A 20,425-nucleotide genomic window follows, 5' to 3' on the forward strand; every position below is an offset into this window, starting at 1 on the left:
AGGGGAGTGGGGTGGGTGTTTGATTTAGGCAGTTGCCAGTTTGTGAATTGTGAGGCTATATTTATGAATTGTGGGGGTGGTTGGCTTGCTACAATTAAATGGGCTAAATTATGTCATCTATTATTGTAAAAAAAAAAAGGAAGAAAAATTCCCCAAATTAAATTCATAATAACATCTTAAAAGTCTATATATTTTGAGTAGGTATTTATCCGTGAGACAGTCTTACGAATCTTTATATGTGAAATGAGTCAAGCTTTTACCGACATTCACAATAAAAAGTAATACTCTACATAAAAAGTAATAATTTTTCATGGATGACCCAAATAAGAGATAAGTCTCACAAAATACGACTCGTGAGACCGCCTTATACAAGTTTTTGTCATATATTTTTATTTATTTGATCACAAAGTACACAGAACATACCAGACAAAGAAAATAACAAGTTGAAATGTCTCGAAACTCGAAAGAAAGATCTCGAGGGATAGATTCATAGCGGTATTATCAAAAAGCCTAAAGTTCTATATCATTCTACATCCTACTCAATTTTTTTTAATGACTACAACATTACTTATCATATCCAATGCCATCAAACTAAGTAAACGCACCATTAGTTTACTCCAAGCTTAGGTTTGGAGGGAAGAAAACATAAGTCGTAGTGGGGACCAATTTCATAGGAAAAAGAGAGAAATAAATTGATAAATGCCGAACACTCTTGGTTTTTACATGTCATGTGCATTTAGGGACATACAAAGACGTGCGTGTGTGCGTGTATATATCTAATCTAAGATACATATAAATATACCAATTTCAATTGTGAATTTCCTTATATGTCTTTGTTCATTTAAGTTGGTCAATTAAATTATTAAGTTATCTTAAGGTTTTTTTTGTAATTCATTGTCCATCTTAAATGAATTTGGACATTAATACACATTCATCTTTATTTCTTAAATTTTATGGCAAACAAATTATTTTTTTACATTTTCTTGTTCATTTAAGTTAACAAATTAAATTAATATGTCTTTTAAGGGTTTTTTTGTGATTCATTGTCTATCTTAGATAGATTTGGACATTAATTCACATTCTTCTTTATTTTCTAAACTTTATGTAAAAAAATTATTTATTTACATTTCTTAGTCAATTTTTGTGATTCATTGTCCATTGTCTATGTGTACTCCATTTAAAAGTAAATTTTAGTTTTGATTTTGGTAAAATTCACTATTCTGTTAATTTTATTTTTATTGTTTTTTCCGTTTTGAATGATATTTGAATGAAAAATATTTTTGCTGGTTTATCATTTAAGAGAGCTGTATTATGTCGCGGATTGAAAAATGCCATATAAATAAATAAATATATATGATTTATTGTCATGATGTATTTTTATGTATTGTGTTTTGATATATTTAGATTGATAAATACTTATAAACATGATATTATTCAAACGACTTTAAACATTATCTAATTCTCGTGATTATATATTTCATTATTAGTCACCTACGTGCATCGCACGTGTACATTACTAGTGTATATATATATAAGGGTGGAACCACATGTGAGCTTTTATATATATATATATATATAAAAGGTTGGAACCACATGTGAGCCCCACCCATGTTGTAGTCTCTGCTGGCCGATTTGTTCGCACATGGCGGAAACGTATAGTGCATGTGAATTGGGCATATACAATGTTAGACAACTTCAAAAACTTTAGACAGGTGTATGCTTCTGTTGAATCTATTGTGCACCAGAATCCAGATTCTTCATGGACGCCTCTGTTACCAACTCAATACAGATTAGATGTCGACGCAAGCTATGATATTAACAGAAACATGTATAGTGTTGGGGTAGTAGTACGAGATGCATATGAAATGGTGTGCGGGGCAAACGCTTGTCCTATTCGATTTCCAGGTTCATTGGTAGGTGCGGAGCTATTGACTTTACATTTCGGTGTGGATTTTTGCTTGCATCTTGAGTTGGACAATGTGTGCATTTACTCGGATTCCCTCGATGCATTACGAAATTTTAATCTCGAGCTTGGTCTAGCTGGAGGATTAACCTCATAAATTCTATCGATATGTTAGATCTTGCCACGCTCACTTCAATTAATCTAATGGTGCGGCCTGATAGCACATAAGGCTGGTGTATTCCCAACGTCGCTATTGAATATTGTAACTCGGGATTGTCCGGTTTAATGTTATAGCAAGTTTATCTTAAAAAAAAAGAGAGAAGATTGGTTAAAAATATTTAGGATGACATAATTGTAGAAAGGACACAAACTTTAGATGGGCAAAATAAGTTGTATACAATTTTTACACTATTTTTTATTTGGTAAAAAACGAGAAAAAAAAAATACATAACTTTTGGCAAAGAGTTGATTAATTCTATTACAAAGATTTAACCAAAATAAATTTTTTATTTGGTAAAAAACGAGAAAAAAAAAATACATAACTTTTGGCAAAGAGTTGATTAATTCTATTACAAAGATTTAACCAAAATTATTTTGGTTTATTAAATCGGTCATATTTGTTTATTTTTGTTTGTTCGTTTGTTCATTTTTTTGGGTAATTTTGATACTTTTCTCATATAATACTGACATATACGTATCATATTAACTTTTTTAATAAAATATTACAGCATATATATGTGTGTGTCTATATATATATATATATATCACAAAAAAGCTTATTCATTTTTGAAATGACTTAGAGGCACAAAATATCTTTTACAAACAAAAACTAAGAATTTAAATTAACATTAAAAAGACCAAATTTAAATTATTTAATTATAAATTTCTGATTATAAAATTATAAATGGTCAATAAATTCTAGATTTTTTGTAATGGTAAATTATAAATATTGCAAGTATATTATAGATTACAAATAGATATAAATTAGAGTGACTCTATACAAATAATCCGTTAATAAACTATCCACATTTAAAGATTGAGTCCAAAATATGAAATCCACGATTATAAATTTACTAACCGGTTATAAAGTAAAATGTATAGATTATATATATATATATATATATATATATATATATATTTTCTGAGATATGACATTTTAATTTTATTCAAAAACTCAATAGCAAACAAATTTTTTTCCCACACGCATATATACATGTCATTAGAATAAATTATATATTTTTGGGATGACTTAGAGCTAGGCACAAAATAATTTTTTATAACAAAAACTAAGTATCATAATTAACGACAAAAAATTTTATTACCCAATTTTAATAATATAAAAACTCATATGAGCATATGTTTAACTCCATCCATCCATGAAAATATATTATTTTTTATTAAATTTATCATTTTTCATCTATATTATATTATTAAGTGTGAGACCCTTAGAGTAATTACTTTATTGGACACCAATATATTTAATTTCATAATTATTTTTCCCACCCTACTAAAAATCTTTTCAAATCACTCCATATTTTATATAGAAAAAAATCTAAACAAAACTTCTTTTTAAATCGAATAACTCTCTAAATTGAAATTAATTTCGTGTTAATTGTTTAATATTATTTGATCAAATTAAAAATAATAATAATAAAACATGCAACGCGTGTGCATCTTTTACTAGTTGTAATTATGGATCTGGTCAATCTTTCTCACGAATATACACCCGTAAGACCATAAATATTATAGATTACGAGTGACCATAAATACTCAAATCAATAAAATATCTAACCTTACTTCAAAAAAAAAAAAAATCTAACCTAAAGAATTTGTCCTAAATATGAAATTCATTTTAAATTTTCATTCCAAATTTTATAACATAGATTTGATATATTTTTCATCCACGGTGTTTATCTCGTATCCACCGTCAATGAGGTTTCGCTCATATATTTGATATATAATTTTGATATGTTTCATTATATTTAATAGATGATTGTCACTTCAATAGTATACAAAGATATGAACAACATTAGTCGGCGAAATAAGAAATTTTTTTTAAAGAATGAATTCTCTAATAAAGTAAAATGCATTGATTACAAAATCTTTGTGCGAGATACGACACATTGATTTTTACAACAAAAACTAAGAATTTGAATTAACAAAATCTTTTTGGACTCCAAATTTAATTATAAATTTCTGATTTATAAAATGGTCAAATGATGTCAACAGAATCTAATTGCGATTTCTCAAATTTCATTTTTTTGCTCCGAGTATAAATTTTGACAGGGAATTCCTATCTATCCATCTTTCTCTCACACAAAATTTACCGTCGGATTGGAGTCAGCTCTCTCTGAGTTTTGTGTGTGGCGGCGCAGTAATCCATTTTTGATACTTTTCGTCTCTGTAAGTTAATCTGTGTATATTTCTTTTCAGTATTTTTTTTGTTGTGGTAAAATGTTCAATTTTCAGTTTTGTTACGGCTTATTTCTCATATATTTTCATCCTTATATCTCTTTTGCAGAGATTTTGTGAAGATTCAACGAGGTATTAGCATAAAAAGCTTTTTCTTTTCTTTTTTTGCCCGGATGCTGACAACTTTATTTTTGTCATCAACTGCTTTGTTTTTTAATATTTGTAATGGGTAGTGATGAGATCTGGTGATTTCTTGGTTATTATTTTTAAAATCCCGTGCAATGATTTGATCTGTCTTATATTCAAAAGTGAATCTCGATTTTTGATATAGGAAAGATTGGAACGAGTGCTTAACCAAATTGGGAAAATACCAAATTTTGGTGAAGTTTTCCTTCCAATCGAACAGTAAAAATGGTAGAATACAAATGTTAAATAGCATATGTTAATGACTGGTTGGATATTAATTCGGAATAATATTGCTACTTTAAGCGTTTCAAACATCCAGTGTCTTTTATTTTTGTAATGTCAAGAAACATAAAAGAATCCTCTGTTGTAAGGACATCATTATTTTAATGAATGGACAACGAAATAGAACATATAAAGCATCAGGCTAGTATAATAATTGTTTGCTACGCATGGCTTTGGGTATTTCGAGCGGCTTTAACTAAATTACAGTCGATGGTTTCACATTAGTGTAATCAAAGTGATTTGAATGTTCCATTAAAGATGGTAGAGCAGATTGGAGAAAGGTACATCACTGTGATGATGTGATATTGGGGGATGATTTTAAATATAGTCAGAGAAACAAGATAGCTTTATGACTGATTTCAATGCTTTGGTTTAAAAATTTCCATGTCAAGTTCTTTAGTACGGCACCCCATACATGATTGTCAAAAAGTTCTAAAGTTTTCTTACATATAATTTTAAGAGCAGAACTATGTTTACTAAATCTTTTGTTGAAGGAGTGTAACATATCTAATAACCATATAAATTAGCTAAAATTCCATAACTAGTAAACTTCTTATTATGAAGAATGGCATTATGATGAAATGTTTTTATCTGGTTGGAGATACCAGAATCAAAAGATGTGGCCAGGTTTGGCTGATGCTCATGTTTGTTATGATGCTTGTTTGTCATTATAGTTTCAGCGGAAACTATTGGTCGAATACGGTGGTATTCCTACTTAGATTCTCTAGGCGCTGAATTGATCTGTGCAAGTGATACTGGTGGGCTGGGGATGAAGTTTTTTTGACAATTTATTATCTTTCATGGGTGGTTTTACCTTTTGATAGCTTACTTTAATGCTTTGTTTTATCTTTCCTAGCTATTTTTGTTTGGTCTAAATTGTACGACTTTGATATAGTTCAATTGCATGTGTTTGGACCTTAGCAAGTGATAAAGTGCCATTCTCACTAGGAGTGTGCTTAAGTGATCGTTAATTGCTAAAATCGTATCCTCTTTTACCTTATTTAAACCTACAAATTCGAGCAAATTTTGTTAAATTAAAGGAAATAAAATAAATAAACAATTAACTACAACAAGAATCAAGAAATCAATGTGACTGAGATCTCTGATTACTGTATTTCCTCAACACTTCACTCGAATCTAGGCTATCCTCCCTTAGTTGATTTTATGCTTTGAATTGTTAACCGAAAATCCTCACGCTTTAATTCATTTAACAAGGCAGAGAAGGCTTAGGTTTTTCAATCAAAGGTCACACAGGCTTGCAAGTCTATCTACCAGCCTATATGAAACCAACATATAATTATTCGGTTCTATAGCTTAATCAATGAATTTTCTCTTGAACTCATCATGATTTCCAAATATTAAATTAATTAGTGATCGAGATATTAATTTTTTTTGATAGGAAACATTACTTATATTAAATTGCAATGGAAATAAAAGTGTTACAGATGTAACGGATGAGTAATCCGCGACATTAATCTATGCTAGAAACAAATTTCAAGACAGTACAAACTTCCAGTCCCTAACAATATATGAAATGGAAAAAAGATTAAACTCCTTGAGCTTCGTTGTCCAATTCACAAGCCTGAATTTGATCAACTCCCATACTTCTTCCGCGGAAGCAAACTCGTCTTTGAATATTCTGTTATTTCTCTCGAGCCATATCGACCAAAAAGTGCAATGAATGATCAAAAGCCAGAATCTGTTAGCTTTTATCCTTACTGAAAATCCGGGCTCAATGTCCAAATATTTTCCATTCTTGAGGGCGCTTCCCACATGCCTCCCACTTTTCATGAGGGGCGCCTAGGGAGCAATATTTTCTACCCCAAAGTTTTTTTTTGTGCTTTGATGGTCGTTTTCGTGTTTCTTTGTTTCATTCACCTACAAAATCTATATAACTAATTATTATATATAACTTATAAGTGCACAAAACTAATTAAAATCATAAAGACACGACATTTAGACTATCAAGTTTTTAACCAAAAAAAATTACATAATATTTGAAAAAATCATGGAATAATGGAAAGAAAAAGAAAAAGAAATAAATAGGTAGAGGGTCTTTAATCTCTTGAATTTGCTTAACCCTCTCTCCTTGCCTCTCCTCTCTTGAGTCCTTGTTCTTGTTGAATATTTTCACTACCGCAAGTATACGGTGTCAAGTTTTAGTACTGGTTAGAGTACAGATATCGATCCCACGAAGAGTAAATATTTAAAACTGTATATTAATCACCACCATTGACATAGCTCAACTTTATTTAAACGAATCAAATAGTTGGTTTAAAATCAATTCAAATAAAATAACAATTCCTGTAATTCTAGCACGCAGCAGAAAATTCACTGAGGAAATAAATCTAGAGAATAGAGATATGATTTCGTCGAGTCTCCCCTATGCTAAATTAACATTGACTAACATTTAATTAAATTGCACCATGTTTATTAACCAAGAACTCACAGTATTTTCTATTCCCTCTGTCGAGTGTTAAAAAGAAATGTACTACCTATTACTGATTTTAATATGTCTATTCAAAATCACGTAACACGTAATAAAAGTAAACAAGGTTCTTTTATGGATTCGTCAGAGTTATACGTCTTTTGCACGTTATAAATATCTAACGATGTGATTTCTTCTGTCCTAATTTCAATCCCCTCTGTCGAGTGTTAGATTTCAATTATGGAATCAATCGAATTATGGCCAGTAATTCAACAGCATTAAAAACAAGACATCACAAATAAACATGATGAAATAATTCAATGAAAATTCAAATCGTCGTTCACATAGGTTCAACCACGACTACATCAATCTCTAGAAATTAAAATTAGTTCATGCTCGAATTTAAATCACCACAAAACCTGTTTGTAATCATTAAAAACGTAAAAATAAGAAACCGAATTAAGAACGTGTTGGCGAGAGATGAAAGTGCTTCTCCGTGTCCGGATTCACCGTCTTCTATCTCCGTTCTTCGCGTCCCGTGATCCGTGCGCTCTCACTTTTTCTCCTTTCTCTCGAGTGGTGTGACGGCTGTGCTAAAAATATTTCGGAACCCCTAAAAAAAACACGCCGACGCCTATTTATTTCTGAACTTTGCGCCGCGCGCATATGCGCGCCATGAGCGGCGCATATGCGCGCTGCTCTCGGTATTTCACTTCTTGGGGCACTGCTCGCGCATATGCGCGATCTTACTCGCGCATATGCGCGAGTCTCACTGTATGGACCGCGCATGTGCGCGGCTTTGAGGGCGCATATGCGCCAATCTTTCTGTCCTAGTTGCGCATGCTTGGCTCACATCTCTTTTACTAAGCGCCATTTTGGTTCATTTTCACGCCCATGTCGTGGCCGCACCTAGCTACCTGCAATCACACCAAAAACAACAAAAGGCGCGTAATTCCTCCCAAAAGACTAACAATCTATATGAAGTATAAGAATAATATAAGTGCATAAAATGCACTTATCAAATCCCCCCAAACTTAAACTTTTGCTAGTCCCGAGCAAAATCAAAATGAAAATAAATAAAACATTAACTAGACTCGACTAAACAAATCCTAAAAATAAATAAATAACTAAACGAACAAGAATTGTGGAATAAAAGGATAACCACTAGCCTCAGAGATTACAGCTTCCATGATTTTGAATGAAACACATGCCACATTACTCACAGTTCACGTGCGTGTGTATTTTGCTATTCTCGTTTACCCAAACCAAATGCCAAAATAAGTTCATAACTTTTTCTTTTTCATAAAATTCTGGACCCCTCGACACACACGTAATTAGCAAAACCATTGAAGCACACATTCACCTTCACAAATCAACAGGACTTATAGGGTAACATTTGGCTAAACAAAGTGGTATTATGAAGGCAACAATTAACCAAATAAAATCCAATATCATGAGATGCGCACATGTACACAATCAAATTCTGTGTTTATCGACGGTATTTTTCAAGTGTCCATAGGCTTAACTTTGACATCTCTTTTCCACTAGTATATTGGGTACGTGTGACTTGGTTAATAGGTCTTTTAAGCTTATAACATTAGGCTATGGCTAATGGCTTCAAATGAAGGTCGGGAGTCAAAAGTGAGAGAAAACAAACCAATTTATTTTTCAACACGCGTCTCCTTCCTTTTGTTTCACTTCCACTTGCCTTGCCACAACATTTTCACCATTTTGTCCTTCTTTTTACATCACATGCCATACTCTTTCCCTCTTTATTCAACATTTTTTTTTTCCAGACATTTCTTTCTTTCTTTTCACCTTTTCATGATATTCTTATATGCACACAAGGGAGATGAACTTTTGTAGTGATACACAGGTTCGTTTTCTCTCAGTTTTCGGTAAGTACTAGTGTATATGCTCAAAAGTTGGTAGTTGACGTAGGAGTTTAGAATTGATACGAATGGGGGCTTTTGTGTGCCTTGGCACACTCCATTCGATTTTCATTAAGCTCAAACATGGGACACTAGGGTGTATATGATGTTATGGGTAGGCTTGAAAGGCTCAAACGTTCTAAAAATCGCCTAAATCATCCCTAAGTCACACAATACCCGTATCTCGCCTCGAAGAGTGCCAAATTAAGTTCTAGACTACTTTCACTTTACCAATCAACAAACACAGACAGATCATGTTTTCAGGTATTCAAACAGAACAAATCACATCTCATTCTCATTTAGGCTCAAAGGGCTAACAATTGACAGTTTATTCAAGGAAAAACAGGCCCAACATAAATCAAAGACTGCCTGAATCATTTTTGTGTTAGTGAACATATAGCTCAACAACAAGAAATCACATGCAGGTTTTGGTGTCCGCTCATTCATTTCAAATCACAAACCACATGAACACTCTCTCGACATCGGGTGTATCAACAATCATAGCAATCGTGATTTAATGTGTAAACGGTTAAGTAAAGATGGCATGCATTCGGATTCGTAATCAAGGAACAACATGAATTTCGGGTCAACTCTCATCATTGTTTGGTTATTACCTTAATTCCACAATTCCAAAAAAAAAAAACAATTAACGACTACGAAAAGAAAAACATAAAGATTAAATGAAACATTTTTTTTTAATTAAACATAAAAAAAAATAACATCAAAGCAACAAATCAACTCAGATCAAATCAACTCAGATCAAATAATCAAATCACCCCCCAAACTTAAAATATGCATTGTCCTCAATGTATAAACAAGAAAGAAATGGGACACGCATACCTCACACGACGAGCGTCAGTGCTCGCCGTCATCATCATCGACATCCTCATCCATGTGCTGGGGTGGGGCCTGTGGAGGAGGTCCTGGATACTGTGGTGGCCATGCAGGTGGCTGGGGAAACATGAGATCTTCTGGACCTAAAGGCGGGAACCGCTGAGCGAGCACGGAGGTGAAATCCATCATGAATCCCATAAAGTGGTCCGTGCGGTACTGAAGTGAATCTAGCACCTGGTGCTGCTCGACTAGTAACTGCCTCTGATCCTGCATCTCAATCTCTAGTCGTCTCAATCTGTCTCCCCTGCGCTCTCTGGCTGCTGCATGTGGTGGTGGAATATGTGCTTGTGGGGGCTCCTCTTCGTTCGGCAACTCATAGGGAACATAGGATGCGCCTCCAAAGAAAGCAACAATGGGGGCCTTTGGCTTGAGAACTGGTTCATCAGGGGCCCATGAGACGCCGGCCTGGCGGCATAGCTCGGTAACAGTGTGGGGACAAGGGAGGGCAACCGTGGCTAACCCTGCGCCGGCTCTCATAATCGAGCCATAAATGATTTTCCCCACGTCAATTGATTTGCTCGTCAGGATGGCATAAACCAATGCGGCTTTGTCCTTGGTGACATCGTAGTAGTGAGAGGACGGGAGGATGCGGGCTAGTACAAAAGATGTCCATGCACTGGCGTTAGGACCCATGTCGGTTTTCTTTAAAGATGTAGGCCCGCTCGAGCTCATTTTCCATACGGCGCCGGCCTCACAAATGGTCCGGATGACCTCTGTGTAATTAACTCCTTCTTCGAGGAACTCACTGTACTCGTCCTGATCGAAACTGGGCATCTGATAAAGCGTGTTGATCGTTTGAGAATCGAACGACACCAATTTCCCTCGGACCAATACTTTGGATTCCTCATGGCGAATCCGGAGGTTGGCATAAAATTCTCGCACAATGGAAATAACGGCGTCCGACGGGTGTTGAGCGAACTCCACCCATTGCCTTCGTTCCAGTTCATTTATAATCACACCACGTGCAATGGACAAATTGAACCCCCGTTCCGGTATTATAGGCCGTGTCATAGTACTGTCATATATCTGCTGGGCCTCCTCATTCCAGAATCGGTGAGAATCGAAGCTTGAAGAGGAAGAGACACCCTTTTTTGACCTCTTTTTCGGCGCCATATCAATTCAATAATCCAATATCACAATCAACACCGACTAAATTTAACAATTGAAGAGCCAAAAGAAAAATCTGGTAATCACATCCCAATATAGGTAACGATTATAATTTCACCAAACCACTTAATCTGGTTAGCAATACGATATATGCCCCAATCACAAACTGATTTAGAACAAAACGAAGTACCCACGTCACAATAACAGAAGTTCCTCTAAAAATCGAACATCAATTCTCAACTATTCTCAAGATTTGAGAAAATTTCGAAATAAAGCCTTTAACTTCACAAGAGAGTTACCAGAAATCGGAGTGTTGGTGGAAAATTTGCTGTTGTGAAGGCGGTGGTCGGCTTTCGGTAGTGGGAGGCGGCGGCGTGGGCTTCCGAGGAAGAGCGGCGGCGTGGAGTGTTGAAGGAGGGAGGTGCTGTGATGTGTGAGGGAGAGTGAGTTTCTGAATTCTGAAGTCGCGATCCCCCTTTTTTTTTCTTAAACTGAGTCGCGCGCATATGCGCGCTATGAAGTGGCGCATATGCGCGTCTGCTACTGGCCGGCATGCTGGAATATGGCGCATATGCGCGCAAGTATTGGCGCATATGCGCCGACCTCTCTGTAAGTTTCGAGCATATGCGCGCCAGGATTGGCGCATATGCGCCGAGCTCTCTGCCAATATCGCGCATGTGCGCGGAAATTCGTCGCGCATGTGCGCGGGGCACACTATCCATAACCTTCTCGATTTTTTTTTATACCTGCAAAAAAATAGCAAAATGCAAATTAATACTTGAGAAAATTAAAATTAATAAACTAAAGAATCGAAATAAAATAAATAAAATGAATGCAAAACTAAATAAATGTGGGTTGCCTCCCACACAGCGCTTGGTTTAACGTCATCAGCCTGACTTTCTTCAGTCTACTTTGGTTCTCGCAGTGGGATGTTGTTCATGTGTCGCACTTCATTTCCAAAGTAATGCTTGACCCTCTGACCATTGACTTTAAATGTCTGACCATTGTTGCATTTTAACTCAATTGCACCGTGTGGGTACACTGTTTCCACTGTGAATGGTCCAGACCATCGTGATTTTAACTTACCAGGGAACAATCTCAGTCGAGAATTGAATAATAACACCTGTTGTCCTGGTTCGAAGTCTCGTCGAAGAATCTGCTTGTCGTGCCATTTCTTGGTCCTTTCCTTGTATATCTTGGCATTTTCGTATGCATCATTCCTAAACTCCTCCATCTCGTTCAGTTGCAGCAGTCGTTGTTCGCCAGATGCTCCCATATCAAAATTGAGCCTTTTCACAGCCCAATATGCTTTGTGCTCCAGTTCCACAGGGAGATGACAAGCTTTTCCAAAGACCAACCTATAAGGAGACATCCCGATAGATGTCTTGTATGCAGTCCTGTACGCCCATAACGCGTCATCTAGCTTGATCGCCCAATCCTTCCGGTTTGTCTTCACTGTCTTTTCTAATATTTGCTTGATCTCCCGGTTGGATACCTCTGCTTGCCCATTAGCTTGCGGGTGGTATGCCAGTGTCACCCTGTGCTTCACGTCATATTTGGCCAATAGTGAGTTAAAAATTTTGTTGCAGAAATGCGTACCTTCATCACTGATAATGGCTCTAGGCGTTCCGAATCTTGTGAAGATGTTCTTGTGGACAAACTTAACAACAACTCGAGCATCATTAGTACTGGTGGCGATTGCTTCCACCCATTTTGACACATAATCAACAGCAAGTAAAATATAAGATTGACCAAAAGAGGATGGGAATGGGCCCATAAAATCAATACCCCAGACATCAAAAAGTTCCACCTCCAAAATATTTGTTAGTGGTAATTCACGTCGCCTAGAAATATTGCCAACTCTTTGGCATTTATCACATGACTTGACTAAAGTATAAACGTCTTTAAATAAATTAGGCCAATAGAAACCTGACTGTAGTACCTTAGCTGCTGTTCTAGATGCTCCAAAGTGTCCACCGTAGGGTGAGGAATGACACTGCTCTAGAATCGTACCCGCTTCTTCCTCTGCTACACATCGTCTGATTATCTGATCAGCGCATCTCTTGAACAAGAACGGATCGTCCTACAGATAAAACTTTGCATCATGAAGAAATTTCTTCTTTTGATGATACGTTAAATCTGAAGGTAATTCTCCTGCAGCAAGGAAATTAGCTATGTCTGCAAACCACGGATGTGTAACACTTACCTTGAAAAGTTGTTCATCTGGGAACGACTCGTTGATAGCTCCACCTTCAGTTCTTTCTTCCAGCTCTAGTCGTGATAGGTGATCAGCCACCTGGTTCTCACAACCTTTCTTGTCTTTGACTTCAAAGTCAAATTCTTGAAGTAGGAGTATCCATCGTATCAACCTGGGCTTGGCATCCTTTTTGGCAAACAAGTAGCGAAGAGCTGCATGGTCAGTGAAAACAGTTACCTTGGTGCCAATGAGATATGTTCTGAATTTGTCGAATGCAAACACCACTGCTAGCATCTCTTTCTCAGTAGTGGTGTAATTCTGTTGGGCTGCATCGAGTGTACGACTTGCATAGTAGATGGCTTTAAACATCTTGTCTCGCCTTTGTCCCAATGCTGCTCCCACAGCATAGTCGCTAGCATCGCACATGAGCTCAAATGGCTCCTTCCAATCAGGCACTATCATGATGGGTGCAGAGATCAATGCTGCCTTGATCCTGTTAAACGCCTGTAAACAATCATCGTCAAAAATAAATGTAGAATCTTTCTCTAATAAGTTACATAAAGGTCTAGTAATTTTAGAGAAATCTTTAATATAACGACGATAGAACCCGGCATGTCCCAAGAAGCTTCTGATTCCTTTCACATTTTTCGGCGGTGTGAGTTTTTCAATTGCCACAACTTTGGCTCTGTCCACTTCTATCCCTCTAGCTGAAATTTTATGCCCAAGCACAATACCTTCTGAGACCATGAAGTGACATTTTTCCCAATTCAGCACTAGATTCTTTGCTTGGCATCTCTGCAAAACAAGCGTTAGGTTCTGCAAACAATGATCAAAAGATGAACCAAACACAGAGATATCATCCATAAAAACTTCCATTATTTCCTCGACCATGTCAGAAAATATGGCCATCATACACCGCTGAAAAGTAGCAGGTGCATTGCAGAGACCAAATGGCATTCTCCTGAAAGCAAATGTACCGTAGGGGCAAGTGAAGGTAGTCTTCTCTTGATCCTCCGGTGCAATGACAATCTGATTGTAACCTGAATAACCATCTAGAAAGCAATAATAATGATAACCACCTACTCTATCAAGCATCTGGTCAATAAAGGGAAGAGGGAAGTGATCTTTCCTAGTCGCATCATTCAATTTCCTGTAGTCTATACACACTCGCCAACCAGTCACTGGACGAGTTGAAATCAATTCGTTATTCTCATTTCTAACCACAGTTATACCTCCCTTTTTAGGCACTACTTGTACTGGTGAAACCCAAGAACTGTCAGATATAGCATAAATAACACCAGCATTTAACAATTTTAATACCTCAGCCCTCACAACTTCTTTCATGGCTGGATTAAGCCTCCTCTGATGATCAACATAAGGGGTATAGGACTCCTGCATCAATATTTTATGCATACAAACAGTAGGGCTAATCCCATTTATGTCAGCAATTGTCCATCCCAACGCAGATTTAAATTCTCTCAACACCCTCAACAACCTATCTTTCTCATCACTAGTAAGAGCAGAAGATATAATTACCGGATGTGACGAACCCTCGTCTAGGAATGCATAGCACAAGTGACTCGGTAAATCCTTCAATACAGGGGATGCTTTTGGTACCTCTTTACTTGCATCCTCAAGTAACTCTTCAAGTTGGGCATTATTCTTTTCTTTAGGTAGCGTATTGAGAGCAAGTAACTCCTCTCGCACATCCCAGTCATCTTCATCCAGTGTAGAAGCTGATTCCAACAAGCATCTCTCCAAAGAGTCCTTTGTCATCCTACCTGCACCAACATGAGATACACATGAATCAATTATATCAATGCTATTACAAGTACTTACCTCATTTGGTCCCTTGATGGTGTTGTAGATGTTGAACACGACTTCATCTCCACCTACTCTCAATGTGAGCTCGCCCTTGTGCACATCAATCAAGGCTTTTCCAGTAGCTAGGAATGGCCGTCCAAAGATAAGTGGCGTCTCCTGGTCTTCTTCCATATCTAAGATGACAAAATCAGCAGGAAATATGAATTTATCTACCTTTACCAGCACATCCTCTACTATCCCTCGTGGATAGGTAAGTGATCTGTCCGCCAGCTGCAAAGTAATAGTGCTAGGTTTCACCTCGCCAAGTTCCTATGTCCTGTAAATAGAAAAAGGCATTAAATTTATACTAGCACCCAAATCACATAAAGCTCTATTTACTCTAGAACCACCAATAACACAAGGAATAGTAAAACTCCCTGGATCTTTGAGTTTCTGTGGTAATTTCTTTTGAAGTATTGCACTGCACTCTTCGGTCAGCTTTACGGTCTCAAACTCTTGAAGTTTCCTCTTTTTGGACATCCCATCTTTGATGAACTTAGCATAATTGGGCATTTGCTCCAATGCATCGGCAAATGGGATGTTGATGTGTATTTTCTTGAAAATTTCCAGGAACTTCGCAAACTGATCATCTAGTCCTTTCTTCTTGAACCTCTGTGGATATGGAAGATTTACCTTAGGTAAAGGTTGCTGCTCAATCACTTTCTTAGGTTCCTCCACTTTCTGTTCTCCAACACTTGCACTCTTTTCCTCATCTTCCTCAACTGTAATCTCTTCACTTTCTTCAGTAGGCTCTGGGATCCCAATTTCCTTGCCACTCCTCAGTGTGACAGCTTTGCACTATTCCCTAGGATTCACCTCGGTATTGCTGGGAAACTGTCCTCGATTCTGATCTTTTAAAGCATTGGCTAGTTGCCCAATCTGTGTTTCCAAGGACTTCATCGTGGCACCCATATTGCCCATGTGTGTCTCCATGTTATCAAGACGAGACTCAGTTATCGCCATTCTCTTCCCAGACTCAGTCACAAATGTGCCAACTAGATTTTCAAAAGATGGCTTTCCTTCTCCTTTTTGTGTATTGAACCCCGGTGGGGGATTCAACACGTTCTTGTTGTTTGCATAGGAGAAATTCTCGTGATTCCTCAAACCTGGATGGTAAGTATTAGGGGGAGGATTACCTCGATAACCTCCAAAGCCACGATTGTTGATGTACTGAGCTTCCTCCACAACTGGCTCTTCCTCAGCAGTCACCAATGCTACATCAGACGTAGATTGGCCTGGCTTGTTCATCGCTGCAATCTGTGCGGCCAATGCCGAAACCTGTGCAGTAAGTGATGTGATCGGGTCTACAGCATACACTCCAGCAGGTTTCCTTGATCCAGATCTTTCACTCGGCCACTGATAACTGTTGATGGTCATCTGTTCAAGCAAATCATAGGCCTCATCAGGTGTTTTAGAAAAAATAGTACCTCCGGCGGCTGCATCCACATTCCCTCTGGTTGGCCCATCTAAACCATTGTAAAACAACTCAATCTGCATAGCCATGATTCGGGCACTTCCTGAGTAATTCTTTGTATCGCTCCCATGCCTCATACAATACTTCAAATTCTCTCTGCCTGAAGTTGGTGATATCTATTTTCAGCTGAGCAGATTTAGCAGGAGGGAAGTATTTTGACAGGAACTTCATAACCAAATCTGCCCAAGTAGTAACACTTCCCAGCGGTAGAGATTGGAGCCAGCTCCTAGCATGATCCCTGAGAGAAAATGGAAACAGGCGCAATCGAATAATTTCGTCAGAAACACCGTTAATTTTTACCGTATCCGTGATCTCCAGAAAAGTTCTGAGGTGAAGATGGGGATCTGCGGTGGCTGCTCCTCCAAATTGGTTCTGTTGAACCATGTTGATGAGTGCGGGCTTTAGCTCGAAATTATTAGCAGCAATAGTTCCACGAGCTATTCCAGAGTAGTGAGCGTTTATGACTGGGCGGAAATGTTCCCGGATTGGCACCTTTCTTGGAAGCTCATTCTGATTATCTCTGTTTTCAGCCATCGCTTTAATTTCGTCTCTCCTTGCTTTCCTTAATCTCCTGGCAGTTCTTTCGATTTCCGGATCAAAAATTAGCAAGTCAGGATTTTGAAATCTTCGCATGCACTGCAAAACAAAAAGATTATAGATTAACAAAGTAACTAAAATAAAATAAAATAAAGTCTAACTTAAAGTAAAGACTAATTAGTAATGATATCAATATGCAATTAAATAGTTTACTCCCCGGCAACGGCGCCAAAAACTTGTTGAATATTTTCACTACCGCAAGTATACGGTGTCAAGTTTTAGTACTGGTTAGAGTACAGATATCGATCCCACGAAGAGGAAATATTTAAAACTGTATATTAATTACCACCATTGACATAGCTCAACTTTATTTAAACGAATCAAATAGTTGGTTTAAAATCAATTCAAATAAAATAACAATTCCTGTAATTCTAGCACGCAGCAGAAAATTCACTGAGAAAATAAATCTAGAGATATGATTTCGTCGAGTCTCCCCTATGCTAAATTAACATTGACTAACATTTAATTAAATTGCACCATGTTTATTAACCAAGAACTCACAGTATTTTCTATTCCCTCTGTCGAGTGTTAAAAAGAAATGTACTACCTATTACTGATTTTAATATGTCTATTCAAAATCACGTAACACGTAATAAAAGTAAACAAGGTTCTTTTATGGATTCGTCAGAGTTATACGTCTTTTGCACGTTATAAATATCTAACGATGTGATTTCTTCTGTCCTAATTTCAATCCCCTCTGTCGAGTGTTAGATTTCAATTATGGAATCAATCGAATTATGGCCAGTAATTCAACAGCATTAAAAACAAGACATCACAAATAAACATGATGAAATAATTCAATGAAAATTCAAATCGTCGTTCACATAGGTTCAACCACGACTACATCAATCTCTAGAAAATAAAATTAGTTCATGCTCGAATTTAAATCACCACAAAACCTGTTTGTAATCATTAAAAACGTAAAAATAAGAAACCGAATTAAGAACGTGTTGGCGAGAGATGAAAGTGCTTCTCCGTGTCCGGATTCACCGTCTTCTATCTCCATTCTTCGCGTCCCGTGATCCGTGCGCTCTCACTTTTTCTCCTTTCTCTCGAGTGGTGTGACGGCTGTGCTAAAAATATTTCGGAACCCCTAAAAAAAACACGCCGACGCCTATTTATTTCTGAACTTTGCGCCGCGCATATGCGCGCTGCTCTCGGTATTTCACTTCTTGGGGCACTGCTCGCGCATATGCGCGATCTTACTCGCGCATCTCACTGTATGGACCGCGCATGTGCGCGGCTTTGAGGGCGCATATGCGCCAATCTTTCTGTCCTAGTTGCGCATGCTTGGCTCACATGTCTTCTACTAAGCGCCATTTTGGTTCATTTTCACGCCCATGTCGTGGCCGCACCTAGCTACCTGCAATCAGACCAAAAACAACAAAAGGCGCGTAATTCCGCCCAACAGATTAACAATCTATATGAAGTATAAGAATAATATAAGTGCATTTAATGCACTTATCAGTTCTCCCTTTTCTCTCTGTGTTCTTATGGGTTTTCTTTTTCTTTTTTTTGTCAATCATCTCATGAATAGACCGGTTCCATATTTTACACATATGTCCAAGTTGAGTTCTAGCCGCCTTAGGACTCTTCCAACACATTGTCCGAGCGCTGTGACCCCTCAGAATGACCTCGGGGCAGTGAAACCACTGTCCAAATTATTTCCATTCTGGAGGGCAACTCCCACTTTTCGTGATGGGCCAGGACTCCGTACTTTCTTCCCCAAAGTGGTGTTTTTTTTGGGCTTTCATGGTCATTTTCACGTTTCTTTGTTGCTTTTGGTCTTTCATGGTCATTTTCTTGTTTCTTTGTTTCATTCACCTGCAATAACAATATAATTAATTATTATACCATATTAATGCATAAAACGAATAAAATCATAAAAACTCGACATGCATCATAATGTGGAATCTCACTTAAATTATGACAAATTAGGTACTCATCTATTTTTAAAATACCAATTACTTATCACAAATCTTATGATAAATGTTTAATGCTTTCATATTACGATTTAGCTGGGAATGTGATCGTTCGACGGATAGGCCTCTGCCTCTCTGTAGCAGATATCAGGTCCTAGCTGTAATATGGGATATCTTCCAGAGCTAAAATGGGTTTAGGCAGTATTCTGGAACAGCAACAAAGCTTCATCATTTATGTTACTAGTTTCTAGGAATGTTGAAAGTGCATGATGCAATCTTGTGATAATCTATTATGCTTGGATGTTGTATAATAACTATTCCGACATCGTATTCATTATCAGATTTGAAGAACAAGTCTCACAATGTGTCGTAGGTTGGAAGCTACCTAATGCGTGTATTTCCTTTCATTTTATGAATCAAAACTGAGACATATGCTCTTATTGGAGATGTAAATCCTTGGACCGTTATCCACAGTTAGAATAAGCTTGGAGCGCCCACGCCCACGCCCACACCCACACCCACCAAAATCCAGCTTGTAACTTGAAGGGCGAACCTGAAAGATATTGAAACTATGATAGCTTATGGTCCGAGTACAAACCAAAAAAGGTCTTATTTTGTTTTGTACGATTGGAGTTAGGAATCAACCCACTATAAAATACATTCTCTGATTTATAACAAAGATCATATTTTCGATTGTGGCTTCACTTAATATGATTTAATATGCATTCATGGGGCCAGTGACAATTACATATCCACAAAATATCTTATATTATGATTGTAAAACTTATTTCTTTAGTGTTTGTTTAATATGCACAGATGTAACTTAAATATGCACATGATTTATTTATTGTAACGTTCTCGTTATTTTTACTTGTGTCCAAATTACTAGCATACTGTTTTGTCTTTAGCTAGGGCAATCTCTTACTTCTGCAGTCAAAATTTTATAGCTCGTAAATACTGATTTGTGTCATGGAGGCTGAACTATCATTTCTTCTTTAATCACGATCTTGTAAAGAATTGCTCCTGAGATCTTGAATGTACATTATAAACATGGCAATAAAATCTTCTATTTTTTCAGTACCGATTTCATTTTTTTAGATATAGAGATACATAGGTACTTGAAGCTGTATCTATATATTTTCACATTGCTACACCTTAAGGCGAGCATGGTTCTATCGATAACCAAATGCGAGAGGAATTTTACATAGCTGTCTCTTGTGGTTTATATA

General features: G+C 37.0%; 1 protein-coding gene and 1 non-coding gene across 2 annotated transcripts in view; both read left to right on the forward strand.

Moving 5' to 3' along the window:
- The first annotated feature begins 4,194 nt into the window (after positions 1-4,194).
- Positions 4,195-20,425, forward strand: part of LOC142549549 (uncharacterized) — a 46,087-nt gene continuing 29,856 nt past the window's right edge. Inside the window, exons 1-2 of the mRNA XM_075658539.1 lie at positions 4,195-4,306; positions 4,425-4,447. The gene's annotated coding sequence lies outside the window, so the exon portion shown is untranslated. The remainder of the gene's footprint in view (positions 4,307-4,424; positions 4,448-20,425) is intronic.
- LOC142550381 (small nucleolar RNA R71) lies at positions 16,700-16,806 on the forward strand. Its single transcript, XR_012821344.1, has one exon. It is a non-coding gene; the product is annotated as a small nucleolar RNA R71 (small nucleolar RNA).

Source organism: Primulina tabacum, chromosome 6 (genome assembly GCF_025594145.1).
Source record: "Primulina tabacum isolate GXHZ01 chromosome 6, ASM2559414v2, whole genome shotgun sequence".
Lineage (NCBI taxonomy): Eukaryota > Viridiplantae > Streptophyta > Magnoliopsida > Lamiales > Gesneriaceae > Primulina > Primulina tabacum.